This window comes from Elephas maximus, chromosome 22, assembly GCF_024166365.1.
Source record: "Elephas maximus indicus isolate mEleMax1 chromosome 22, mEleMax1 primary haplotype, whole genome shotgun sequence".
In the NCBI taxonomy this organism is placed as follows: Eukaryota; Metazoa; Chordata; class Mammalia; order Proboscidea; family Elephantidae; genus Elephas; species Elephas maximus.
Window position 1 is genome coordinate 44,278,954 of NC_064840.1, and position 12,375 is coordinate 44,291,328.

The 12,375-nt window shown below is 38.9% G+C and overlaps 1 protein-coding gene across 8 annotated transcripts in view; it reads left to right on the top strand.

The window, feature by feature from the left end:
* FBXO16 (F-box protein 16) overlaps positions 1-12,375 on the top strand; it is a 189,067-nt gene that overhangs the window by 148,785 nt on the left and 27,907 nt on the right. The window lies entirely within an intron of this gene.

A 12,375-nucleotide genomic window follows, 5' to 3' on the forward strand; every position in this document is an offset into this window, starting at 1 on the left:
ATTTGTTTTTTTAATCACAATCATCAAGCGATGGTTTAAACCTTGGACTTTGACACTGACTGACTAGCTGTGTGACCTCAAAGACCCCCTTATTTAATCTCTTAGCTTCTGTTTTTTTTCTGTCTCTCTCTTTTAAAGACTGGTTGAAAAGCTGTATCTAAAACTGCTTTGAAACTATAAATGAATGTATAATATGAAGGGAGTATTATTATCATTAGTTCTTTCTTCTGCAGTGATTCCTTTGGGGGAGGGAGAGTCCCTACCAGAAATTGCTCATCTCTAGAGTGCAGGTTCTAGTGCCTAAGAAGAAGGTAACACTTTCCGTAGCTCTCTGGCTGCCAGTGGAGCAAGACTATAAGAGTACACTTAGAATAACTTCAGAAAAATTAATTAAGAACTTTTCTTAAAAACTTAATTAAAAAAAGCTAATCGTCGACCTAATAAAGTCAATAATTATGGGTAACGAGTATTATCATTTCATAGCAGTTTCCCAGGTTGTGATTCAGATTTCCCAATGATCCCTTCCAGCATAAATGAGAGTCTGGAGCAAAGTAAAAGGTAATAAGAGTGGAAAAAAGAATTTGTAGTAGCAGTAAGAATTTAGGGAGAAAACTGAGGATGCACACTCAAGGAAAATTAATATAAAATGAATGTCATTTGGGAGAGGAATAAGTATGTACTCGTGAATAAATCACTTTTATAGCTCTGTTTCAAAGCCCTATTGCTTTTTGTTTAAATTATTTTCAAGTGTTATATTCAGACAAAAGTGATAATGGGCTTCTTAAAGCAGAGCAGTCTTATTCTGGGGGACCGATTTTGTTGGACTGGATAAGGCTTATCATAGGCCAGTGTATAGAAGCACAAGGAATGAGAAAGCTTAGAGCAAAGCAGTAAAATTGTCAGTGAAGGGAGGCAGAGCCAAGATGGCAGAATAGGCAGATGCTTCTGGCAAGCCCTCTTTACAAAAAAGACCCCTCCAAAAAAGTGAAACAAGTATATTTATGACAAGCCAGGAGCCCTGAGAATCAAAGGCAAGCTTAGGAAATGAACAGAGGTGCAGGGGGAGGAAGAGATGGTTCAGAAGTGGAGAGGAGTTACTGGACCTGAATCACAGGGAGCCCTCAGGCACCATTGCGGGAGTGGCGGTGGTGGGCTGGTACTAGTGTTCAGCCATAGTTTCCTTGGGGAGAAGCAGCCAGCCACACAGCCTACTCACACCTCCAGAACCAGAGAAGAACGGCGCTCTCGGCAAAAGCTAAGTACTTGCATATATTTTAGTGCGCCCCCTCCCCACCCCCAAGCCAGCTTCAGCACTGAATTCCCTGGGCCTGACATAGACCCTACTGAGTGCCTAGAGCCATCCTCCCGGCCTTGGAGAAGGAAGAAATTTGCAACTGCGGAAAAGACAATTTGCCAGCTCCACTAACTGGGGGAGCTCAGGACTTAAATACCTCCTGCCCAGGCATAAACGGTCCATGGACTTTGAGCAACTTTGCCTTCTGCATGGACCTGTGTGGGCCTATTTCAGGAGAATGGGCCCTTGTTGGCAGACTCCAACCATTTCAGCTGTGTGGTGGAGAGGTGGGTGTTTGATGTTTGACATTGCCTATTAAACAGGGTCCTCACCTACCCAAATCAGGGGTCTAAGGACTGGTGGCTCCACTCAGGTCACCCAGCCACCCGCGACAGGAGTCCAAGGATAACTGATACCTCCCAGTCCTTATAACCAAAAACATTGGGTGCCCATGGTCCATCTGCAGAATGCACCCAACTGCACACTCTAGGGAACAGGGACACACTTTCCTCAGAGACACTCGGGGGTCAGTTCTCAGGCCCCTGCCTTGTTCAGAGTGTGACCCCCTGCTGCAATCAGATACCAGTACCTACACCAATCACCCCTGCCCCTCTAAGACTGTAGGACAGAGCCTGTACCACACACTCGATGATCAGCTACCTGGACACCTGAGCTGAATTCATGCAAGAAAAGTGAATGGACTCCCAGACTGATATACGTGATAACAGCTCTAATTATCTCAGGACAGGACATCAGAGTTCCAAAGGCAAAAATAATCAAGCCAGCTCACTCAAGTAACCCATTTGGGCATATCAAAACAAAACAAAGCAAGAAGCTATGACACAGTAAGCAGCATAAACTAATACAATAATTTATAGATGGCTTGAGGACAACAGTCAATATCAAATCACATAAATAAGCAGATCATGATCATTTTAACAAACTCTCAAAACAAAGAATCAAGGCATCTTCTGGATGAAGGCGTCTTCGTGGAATTACCAGATGCAGAATACAAAAGATTAATATACAGAACACTTCAAGGCATCAGGAAGGAGATAATGCAAAACACAGAAAAAGCCAAGGAACACACAAATAAAGCAGTTGAAGAAATAAAAAGGTTATTCAAAAAATAATGAAAAACTTACTAGGCTGTAAGAATCCGTAGAGAGACAGCAATCAGAAATCAGAATACTAACAATAAGATTACAGAATTAGACAACTCAATAGAAAGTCAGAGGAGCAGAATTGAGGAAATGGAAGGAAAAATTAGTGAGATGGAAGATAAAAGACATGGCACCAATATATTCTAAGAAAAGTCAGATAAAAGAATTTTAAATAATGAAGAAGCCCTAAGAATCATGTGGGACTCTATCAAGAGAAATAACCTACGAGTGATTGGAGTGCCAGAACACGGAGGGATAACAAAAAATACAGAGAGAATTGTTGGAGATTTGTTGGCAGAAAACTTCCCTGATATCGTTAAATATGAGAAGATATCTATCCAAGATGATCATCAAACTCCCACAAGAAGGTCACCAAGACATATTAAAATCAAACTTGCCAAAACCAAAGATAAAAAGAGAATTTTAAGAGCAGCTAGGGATAAAGAAAAAGTCACCTACAAAGGAGAGCCAATACGGATAAGCTCGGACTACTTGGCAGAAACCATGCAGCCAAGAAGGCAATGGGATGACTTACTGAAAAAATTGAAGGAAAAACTTGCCGGTCAAGAATTATATATCCAGCAAAACTATCTCTTAAATATGAAGGTGAAATTAGGACATTTGCAGATAAACAGAAGTTTAGGGAATTCATAAAAACAAAACCAAAACTACAATAAATACTAAAGGGAGTTCTTTGGTTAGAAAATCAATAACGTCAGATATCAACCCAAGACTAGAACACTGGACAGAGCAAGCAGAAGTCAACGCAGACAGGGAAATAAAAAAAAACAGAGCAAGATTTTTTAAAAAAAAAGCTCAAAACACGGTAACAGCAATGTTATTATATAAAAGAAGACAACATTAAAACAATAAAGGGGAACTAAGAAATGTAATCAAAGATCTTCAATACGGAGAGGAAGATACGGCGATAAAAAGAAATAAAAATTAGGTTTAAATTTAGAAAAATAGGGGTGAATAAGAAGGTAACCGCAAAGGAGACAAACTATCCTACTCATCAAAATAAAATACAAGGAAGAAATAGAGACTCAGCAGAGACAAAATTGACGACAATAAATATAAGGAAAGGACAATATATAAAGATAATCCACTCAGCACATAAAATTAAGTGGGAAAAAGAAACTGTCAATAACGCACAAAAAAGGACATCAAAATGATACCAATAAAGTCATACCTATCCATAATTACACTGAATGTAAATGGACTAAATGCACCAATACAGAGACAGAGGGTGGCAGAATGGGTTAAAAAACAAGATCCGTGTATATGCTTCCTACACGAGACACCCCTTACAGACACAATCAAACTAAAACTCAAAGGATAGAAAAAAATATATCAAACAATCAAAAAAGAGCAGGAGTGGCAATATTAAATAGACTTTAAAGCTAAATCCATCAGAAAGGATAAGGAAGGACACTATATAATGATTGAAGGGACAACACACCAAGATATAACCATATTAAATATTTATGCACCCAATGACAGGGCTGCAAGATACATAAAACAAACTCTATCAGCATTGAAAAGTGAGATAGACAACTCCACAATAATAGTAGGAGACTTCAACACACCACTTTCAGTGAAGGACAAGACATCCAGAAAGAAGCTCAATAAAGACACAGAAGATCTAAATACCATAATCAACCAACTTGAATTCACAGACTACAGAACACTCCACCCAACAGCAACCAAGTATACTTTCTTTTCTAGTGCACATGAAACATTCTCTAGAATAGACCACATATTAGATCATAAAGCAAGCCTTAGCAGAATCCAAAACAATGAAATATTATGGAATTCCCATACGGCCATAAAAGCGGAATCAATGACAAAAAAAAAGAAGCAGGGAAAAGAAATCAAACACTTGGAAGCTGAACAATACGCTGCTCAAAATAGACTGGATTATAGAAGACGTTAAGGATGGAATAAAGAAATTCATAGAATCCGGTGAGAATGAAAACACTTCCTATCAGAACCTTTGGGACACAGTGAAAGCAGTGCTCGGAGGTCAATTTATATCAATAAATGCACACATCCAAAAAGAAGAAAGGGCCAAAATCAAAGAATTATCCCTACAAATTGAACAAATAGAAAGAGAGCAACAAAAGAAACCCTCAGGCACCAGAAGAAAACAAATAATAAAAATTAGAGCAGAACTATATGAAATAGAAAACAGGAAAACAATTGAAAGAATTAACAAGACCAAAAGCTAGTTCTTTGAAAAAATCAATAAAAATGATAAATCACTGGCCAAACTGACAAAAGAAAAAAAGAAGAGGAAGCAAATAACTTGAATAAGAAATGAGATGGGTGATATTACAACGGACCCAACTGAAATTAAAAGAATCACGTCAGATTACTATGAAAAATTGTACTCTAATAAATTTGAAAACCAAGAAGAAATGGATGAATTCCTAGAAACACACTACCTACCTAAACTAACACAAGCAGAGGTGTTGTTGTTAGGTGCCATCAAGTCAGTTCCAACCCATAGCGACCCTAAGCACAACAGAACGAAACAGTGCCCCGTCCTGAGCCATCCTTAACAATCGTTGTTATGCTTGAGCTCACTGTTGGAGCCACTGTGCCAGTTACATCGTTGAGGGTCTCCCTCTTTTCTGCTAACCCTGTACTCTGCCAAGCATGATATCCTTCTCCAGGGACTGATCCCTCCTGACATGTCCAAAGTATGTAAGACGTAGTCTCACCATCCTTGCTTCTAAGGAGCATTCTGGTTGTACTTCTTCTAAGATAGATTTGTTCATTCTTTTGGCAGCACATGGTATATTCGATATTCTTAACCAAAACCACAATTCAAAGGCGTCAATTCTTCTGCCTTCCTTATTCATTCTCCAGCTTTCACATGCATATGATGTGATTGAAAATACCATGGCTTGGGTCAGGTGCACCTTAGTCTTCAGTGTGACATCTTTGCTCTTCAACACTTTGAAGAGGTTCTTTGCAGCAGATTTACCCATGGAATGCGTCTTTTGATTTCTTGACTGCTGCTTCCATGATTCTTGATTGTGGATCCAAGTAAAATGAAACCCTTGACAACTTCAATCTTTTCTCTGTTTATCATGGTCCAGTTGTGAGGACTTTTGTTTTCTTTATGCTGAGGTGCAATCCAAACTGAAGGCTGTGGTCTTTGATCTTCATTAGTAAGTGCTTCAAGTCGTCTTCACTTGCAGCAAGCAAGGTTGTGTCATCTGCGTAACGCAGGTTGTTAATGAGTCTTCCTCCCATCCTGATGCCCCGTTCTTCTTCATATACTCCAGCTTCTCGGATTATTTGCTCAGCATACAGACTGAATATGTATGATGAAAGGATACAACCCTGACGCACACCTTTCCTGACTTTAAACCAATGGGTTCTATCCAAACAACTGCCTCTTGATCTATGTAAAGATTCCTGATGAGCACAGTTAAGTGTTCTGGAATTCCCATTCTTCGCAATGTTATCCATAATTTGTTATGATCCACACAGCTGAATGCCTTTGCATAGTCAATACAACACAGGTAAACATCCTTCTGGTATTCTCTGCTTTCAGCCAGGATCCATCTGACATCAACAATGATATCCCTGGTTCCACGTCCTCTTCTGAAACCAGCCTGAATTTTTGGCAGTTCCCTGTCGATGTACTGCTGCAGCCGTTTTTGAATGATCTTCAGCAACATTTTGCTTGCATGTGATATTAATGATATTGTTCTATAATTTCCAATTTGTTTAGATCACCTTTCTTGGGAATAGGCTTAAATATGGATCTCTTCCAGTCAGTTGGCCAGGAAGCTGTCTTCCATATTTCTTGTCATAGACGAGTAAGCACCTCCAGCGCTGCATCTGCTTGTTGAAACATCTCAATTGATATTCCATCAATTCCTGGAGACTTGTTTTTCGCCAATGCCTTCAGAGCAGCTTGGATTTCTTCCTTCAGTGCCATCTGTTCCAGATCATATGTTACCTCTTGAAATGGTTGAACATCAACTAATTCTTTTTGGCATAATGACTCTGTGTATTCCTTCCATCTTCTTTTGATGCTTCCTGCGTCGTTTAATATTTTCCCCATGGAATCCTTCACTATTGCAACTCAAGGCTTGAATTTTTTCTTCAGTTCTTTCAGCTTGACAAACGCCAAGTGTGTTCTTCCCCTTTGGTTTTCCATCTCCAGCTCTTTGCACATGTCATTATAATACTTTGTCTTCTCGAGATGCCCTTTGAAATCTTCTGTTCAGTTCTTTTACTTCATCAATTCTTCCTTTTGCTTTAGCTGCTCGATGCTCAAGAGCAAGTTTCAGAGTCTCCTCTGACATCCATCTTGGTCTTTTCTTTCTTTCCTGTCTTTTCAGTGACCTCTTGCTTTCTTCACATATGATGTCCCTGATGTCATTCCACAACTCGTCTAGTCTTTGGTTACTAGTATTCAGTGTGTCAAATATATTCTTCCGATGGTCTCTAAATTCAGGTGGGATATACTCAAGGTCATATTTTGGCTCTCGTGGACTTGCTCTGATTTTCTTCAGTTTCAGCTTGAACTTGCATTTGAGGAATTGATGGTCTGTTCCATAGTTGGCCCCTGGCCTTGTTCTGACTGATAATATTGAGCTTTTCCATCATCTCTTTCCACAGATGTAGTCAATTTGATTTCTATGGGTTCCATCTGGCAAGGTCCATGTGTATAGTTGCCGTTTACGTTGGTGAAAGAAGGTATTTGCAATGAAAAAGTTGCTGGTCTTGCAAAATTCTATCATTCAATCTCTGGCATTGTTTATATCACCAAGGCCAGATTTTCCAACTACTACTCCTTCGTAGTGTCCAACTTGCGCATTCCAATCACCAGTAATTATCAATGCATCTTGATTGCATGTTCGATCAATTTCAGACTGCAGCAGCTGATAAAAATCTTCTATTTCTTCATCTTTGGCCCTAGTGGTTGCTGTGTAAATTTTAATAATAGTCGTATTAACTGGCCTTCCTTGTAGGTGTATGGATATTATCCTATCACTGACAGCATTGTACTTCAGGATAGATCTTGAGACGCTGTTTTTTTTGTTTTGTTTTTTTTTAATTAACTTTTATTAAGCTTCAAGTGAACGTTTACAAATCCAATCAGTCTGTCACATATAAGTTTACATACATCTTACTCCGTACTCCCACTTGCTCTCCCCCTATTGAGTCAGCCCTTTCAGTCTCTCCTTTCGTGACAATTTTTCCAGCTTCCCTCTCTCTCTATCCTCCCATCCCCCCTCAAGACAAGAGTTGCCAACACACTCTCAAGTGTCCACCTGATATAATTAGCTCACTCTTCATCAGCATCTCTCTCCCACCCGCTGACCAGTCCCTTTCATGTCTGATGAGTTGTCTTCGGGGATGGTTCCTGTCCTGTGCCAACAGAAGGTCTGGGAAGCATGGCCGCCGGGATTCCTCTAGTCTCAGTCAGACCATTAAGTATGGTCTTTTTATGAGAATTTGGGGTCTGCATCCCACTGATCTCCTGCTCCCTCAGGAGTTCTCTGTTGTGCTCCCTGTCAGGGCAGTCATCGATTGTGGCCGGGCACCAACTAGTTCTTCTGGTCTCAGGATGATGTAGGTCTCTGGTTCATGTGGCCCTTTCTGTCTCTTGGGCTCTTAGTTGTCGTGTGACCTTGGTGTTCTTCATTTTCCTTTGCTCCCGGTGGGTTGAGACCAATTGATGCATCTTAGATGGCCACTGGTTAGCATTTAAGACTCCAGACACCACATTTCAAAGTGGGATGCAGAATGTTTTCATAATAGAATTATTTTACCAATTGACTTAGAAGTCCCCTCAAACCATGTTCCCCAGACCCCCGCCCCTGCTCCGCTGACCTTTGAAGCATTCAGTTTATCCCGGAAACTTCTTTGCTTTTGGTCCAGTCCAATTGAGCTGACCTTCCATGTATTGAGTGTTGTCTTTCCCTTCACCCAAAGCAGTTCTTATCTACTGATTAATCCATAAGAAACCCTCTCCCTCCCTCCCCCCCCCCCTCCTTCGTAACCACAAAAGTATGTGTTCTTCTCAGTTTTTACTATTTCTCAAGATCTTATAATTTTGATTACCTTTTCAATCTCTTTTTTTGTTATGGGTCTATTTAGTTGTTCTATTTCTGAATGTGTTAGTTTAGGTAGGTAGTGTTTTTCCAAGAATTCATCCATTTCTTCTAGGTTTTCAAATTTGTTACAGTACAATTTTTCGTAGTAATCTGAAATGATTCTTTTAATTTCATTTGGTTCTGTTGTGATGTGATCCTTCTCATTTCTTGTTCGGGTTATTTGTTTCCTTTCCTGTATTTCTTTATTCAGTCTAGCCAATGGTTTATCAATTTTGTTAATTTTTTCAAAGAACCAGCTTTTGGCTTTGTTAATTCTTTCAATTGTTTTTCTGTTCTCTATTTTTTTAATTCATTTAGTTCAGCTCTAATTTTTATTATTTGTTTTCTTCTGGTGCCTGATGGATTCTTTTGTTGCTCACTTTCTATTTGTTCAAGTTGTTGGGACAGTTCTCTGATTTTCGCTCTTTCTTCTTTTTGTATGTGTGCATTTATCAATATAAATTGGCCTCTGAGCACTGCTTTTGCTGTGTCCCAGAGGTTTTGATAGGAAGTATTTTCACTCTCGTTGCATTCTATGAATTTCCTTATTCCCTCCTTGATGTCTTCTGTAACCCAGTCTTTTTTCAGGAGGGTATTGTGCAGTTTCCAAGTATTTGATTTCTTTTCCCTAGTTTTTCTGTTATTGATTTCTAGTTTTATTGCCTTGTGGTCTGAGAAGATGCTTTGTAATATTTCGATGTTTTGGACTCTGCAAAGGTTTGTTTTATGACCTAATATGTGGTCTATTCTAGAGAATGTTCCATGTGCGCTAGAAAAAAAAGTATACTTTGCAGCAGTTGGGTGGAGAGTTCTGTATAAGTCAATGAGGTCAAGTTGGTTGATTGTTGTAAGTAGGTCTTCCGTGTCTCTATTGAGCTTCTTACTGGAAATCCTGTCCTTCTCCAAAAGTGGTGTGTTGAAGTCTCCTACTATAATTGTGGAGGTGTCTATCTCACTTTTCAATTCTGTTAAAATTTGATTTATGTATCTTGCAGCCCTGTCATTGGGTGCATAAATATTTAATATGGTTATATCTTCCTGATCAATTGTCCCTTCTGTCATTATATAGTGTCCTTCTTTATCCTTTGTGGTGGATTTAAGTCTAAAGTCTATTTTGTCAGAAATTAATATTGCTACTCCTGTTCTTTTTGCTTATTGTTTGCTTGATATATTTTTTTCCATCCTTTGAGTTTTAGTTTGTTTGTGTCTCTAAGTCTAAGGTGTGTCTCTTGTAGGCAGCATATAGATGGATCGTGTTTCTTTATCCAGTCCGTGACTCTCTGTCTCTTTATTGGTGCATTTAGTCCATTTACATTCAGCGTAATTATAGATAAATAAGTTTTTAGTGCTGTCATTTTGATGCCTTTTCATGTGTGTTGTTGGCCATTTCATTTTTCCACATATTTTTTTGTGCTGAGATGTTTTTCTTAGTAAATTGCGAGATCCTCATTTTCATAGTGTTTGACTTTATGGTAGTTGAGTCATTACGTTTTTCTTGGCTTTTATCTTGAGTTATGGAGTTGTTATACCTTTTTGTGGTTACCTTATTATTTACCCCTATTTTTCTAAGTAAAAATCTAACTTGTATCGTTCTATATCGCCTTGTATCACTCTCCATCTGGCAGTTCTATGCCTCCTGTATTTAGTCCCTCTTTTTGATTATTGTGATCTTTTACCTATTGACTTTCATGATTCCCTGTTATGTGTATTATTATTTTTTTTTTAATTAATCTTAATTTGTTTGTTTTTGTGATTTCCCTATTTGAGTTGATATCAGGACGTTCTGTTTTGTGACCTTGTATTGTGCTGGTATCTGATATTATTGGTTTTCTGACCAAACAATATCCTTTAGTATTTCTTGTAGCTTTGGTTTGGTTTTTGCAAATTCTCTAAACTTGTGTTTATCTGTAAATATCTTAATTTTGCCTTCATATTTCAGAGAGAGTTTTGCTGGATATATGATCCTTGGCTGGCAGTTTTTCTCCTTCAGTGCTCTGTATATGTCGTCCCATTCCCTTCTTGCCTGCATGGTTTCTGCTGAGTTTTCTGAACTTATTCTTATTGATTCTCCCTTGAAGGAAACCTTTCTTTTCTCCCTGGCTGCTTTTAAAATTTTCTGTTTATCTTTGGTTTTGGCGAGTTTGATGATAATATGTCTTGGTGTTTTTCTTTTTGGATCAATCTTAAATGGGGTTCGATGAGCATCTTGGATAGATATCCTTTCGTCTTTCATGATGTCAGGGAAGTTTTGTGTCAGGAGTTCTTCAACTATTTTCTCTGTGTTTTCTGTCCCCCCTCCCTGTTCTTGGACTCCAATCACCCACAAGTTATCCTTCTTGATAGAGTCCCACATGATTCTTAGGGTTTCTTCATTTTTTTAAATTCTTTTATCTGATTTTTTTTCAGCTATGTTGGTGTTGATTCCCTGGTCCTCCAGATGTCCCAGTCTGCATTCTAATTGCTCGAGTCTGCTCTTCTGACTCCCTATTGTGTTGTCTAATTCTGTAATTTTATTGTTAATCTTTTGGATTTCTACATGTTGTCTCTCTATGGATTCTTGCAACTTATTAATTTTTCCACTATGTTCTTGAATAATCTTTTTGAGTTCTTCAACAGTTTTATCAGTGTGTTCCTTGGCTTTTTCTGCCGTTTGCCTTATTTCGTTTGTGATGTCTTGAAGCATTCTGTAAATTAGTTTTTTATATTCTGTATCTGATAATTCCAGGATTGTATCTTCATTTGGGAAAGATTTTGATTCTTTTGTTTGGGGGATTGTAGAAGCTGTCATGGTCTGCTTCTTTATGTGGTTTGATATGGACTGCTGTCTCCGAGCCATCACTGAGAAACTAGTTTTTCCAGAAAATCCGCTGACTGGTACGCTGGCTCCAGGCTCTGAAAACAATCGCTGCCTCCCCGTATTTGTTCATTCTCCATCTCTAAATCTGTGTTTGTTGTTCAGAGTTCGTAGATTGTTATGTATGTGATCGATTCACTTGTTTTTCTGAGTCGTTGTTGCAAGAGGGATCCGCGGTAGCGTCCACCTCGTCCGCCATCTTGGCCCCGCCTCCTCCGAGACGCTGTTTTTGATGATGAACGCAACACCGTTCCTCTTCAAGTTGTCATTCCCGGCATAGTAGACTATATGATTGCCCGATTCAAAATGGCCAATACCAGTCCATTTCAGCTCACTAATGCCTAGGATATCAATGTTTATGCATTCCATTTCATTTTTGACGATTTCTAGGAAAATTAGAAATCGTCAAAAATGAAAAAAAAGAACTACCATATGATCCAGCAATCCCACTCCTTGGACTATATCCTAGAGAGATAAGAGCCTTTACACAAACAGATATATGCACACCCATGCTCACTGCAGCACTGTTTACAATAGCAAAAAGATGGAAGCAACCAAGGTGCCCATCAACAGATGAATGGATAAATAAATTATGGTATATTCACACACAATGGAATACTATGCATCAATAAAGAGCAGTAAGGAATCCGTGAAACATTGCATAACATGGAGGAATCTGGAAGGCATTATGCTGAGTGAAATTAGTCAGTTGCGAAAGGACAAATATTGTATGAGACCACTATTATAAGAACTCAAGAAATAGTTTAAACAGAGAAGAAAATATCCTTTGAAGGTTACAAGAGGGGGGAGGGAGGAAGGGTGGGAGAGGAGCATCCACTAATCAGACAGTAGATGAGAACTACTTTAGGTGACGGGAAAGACAACACACAATACAGGCGAGGTCTAATCCAAAAGCAAAGAGGCTTCCTGAATAAACTG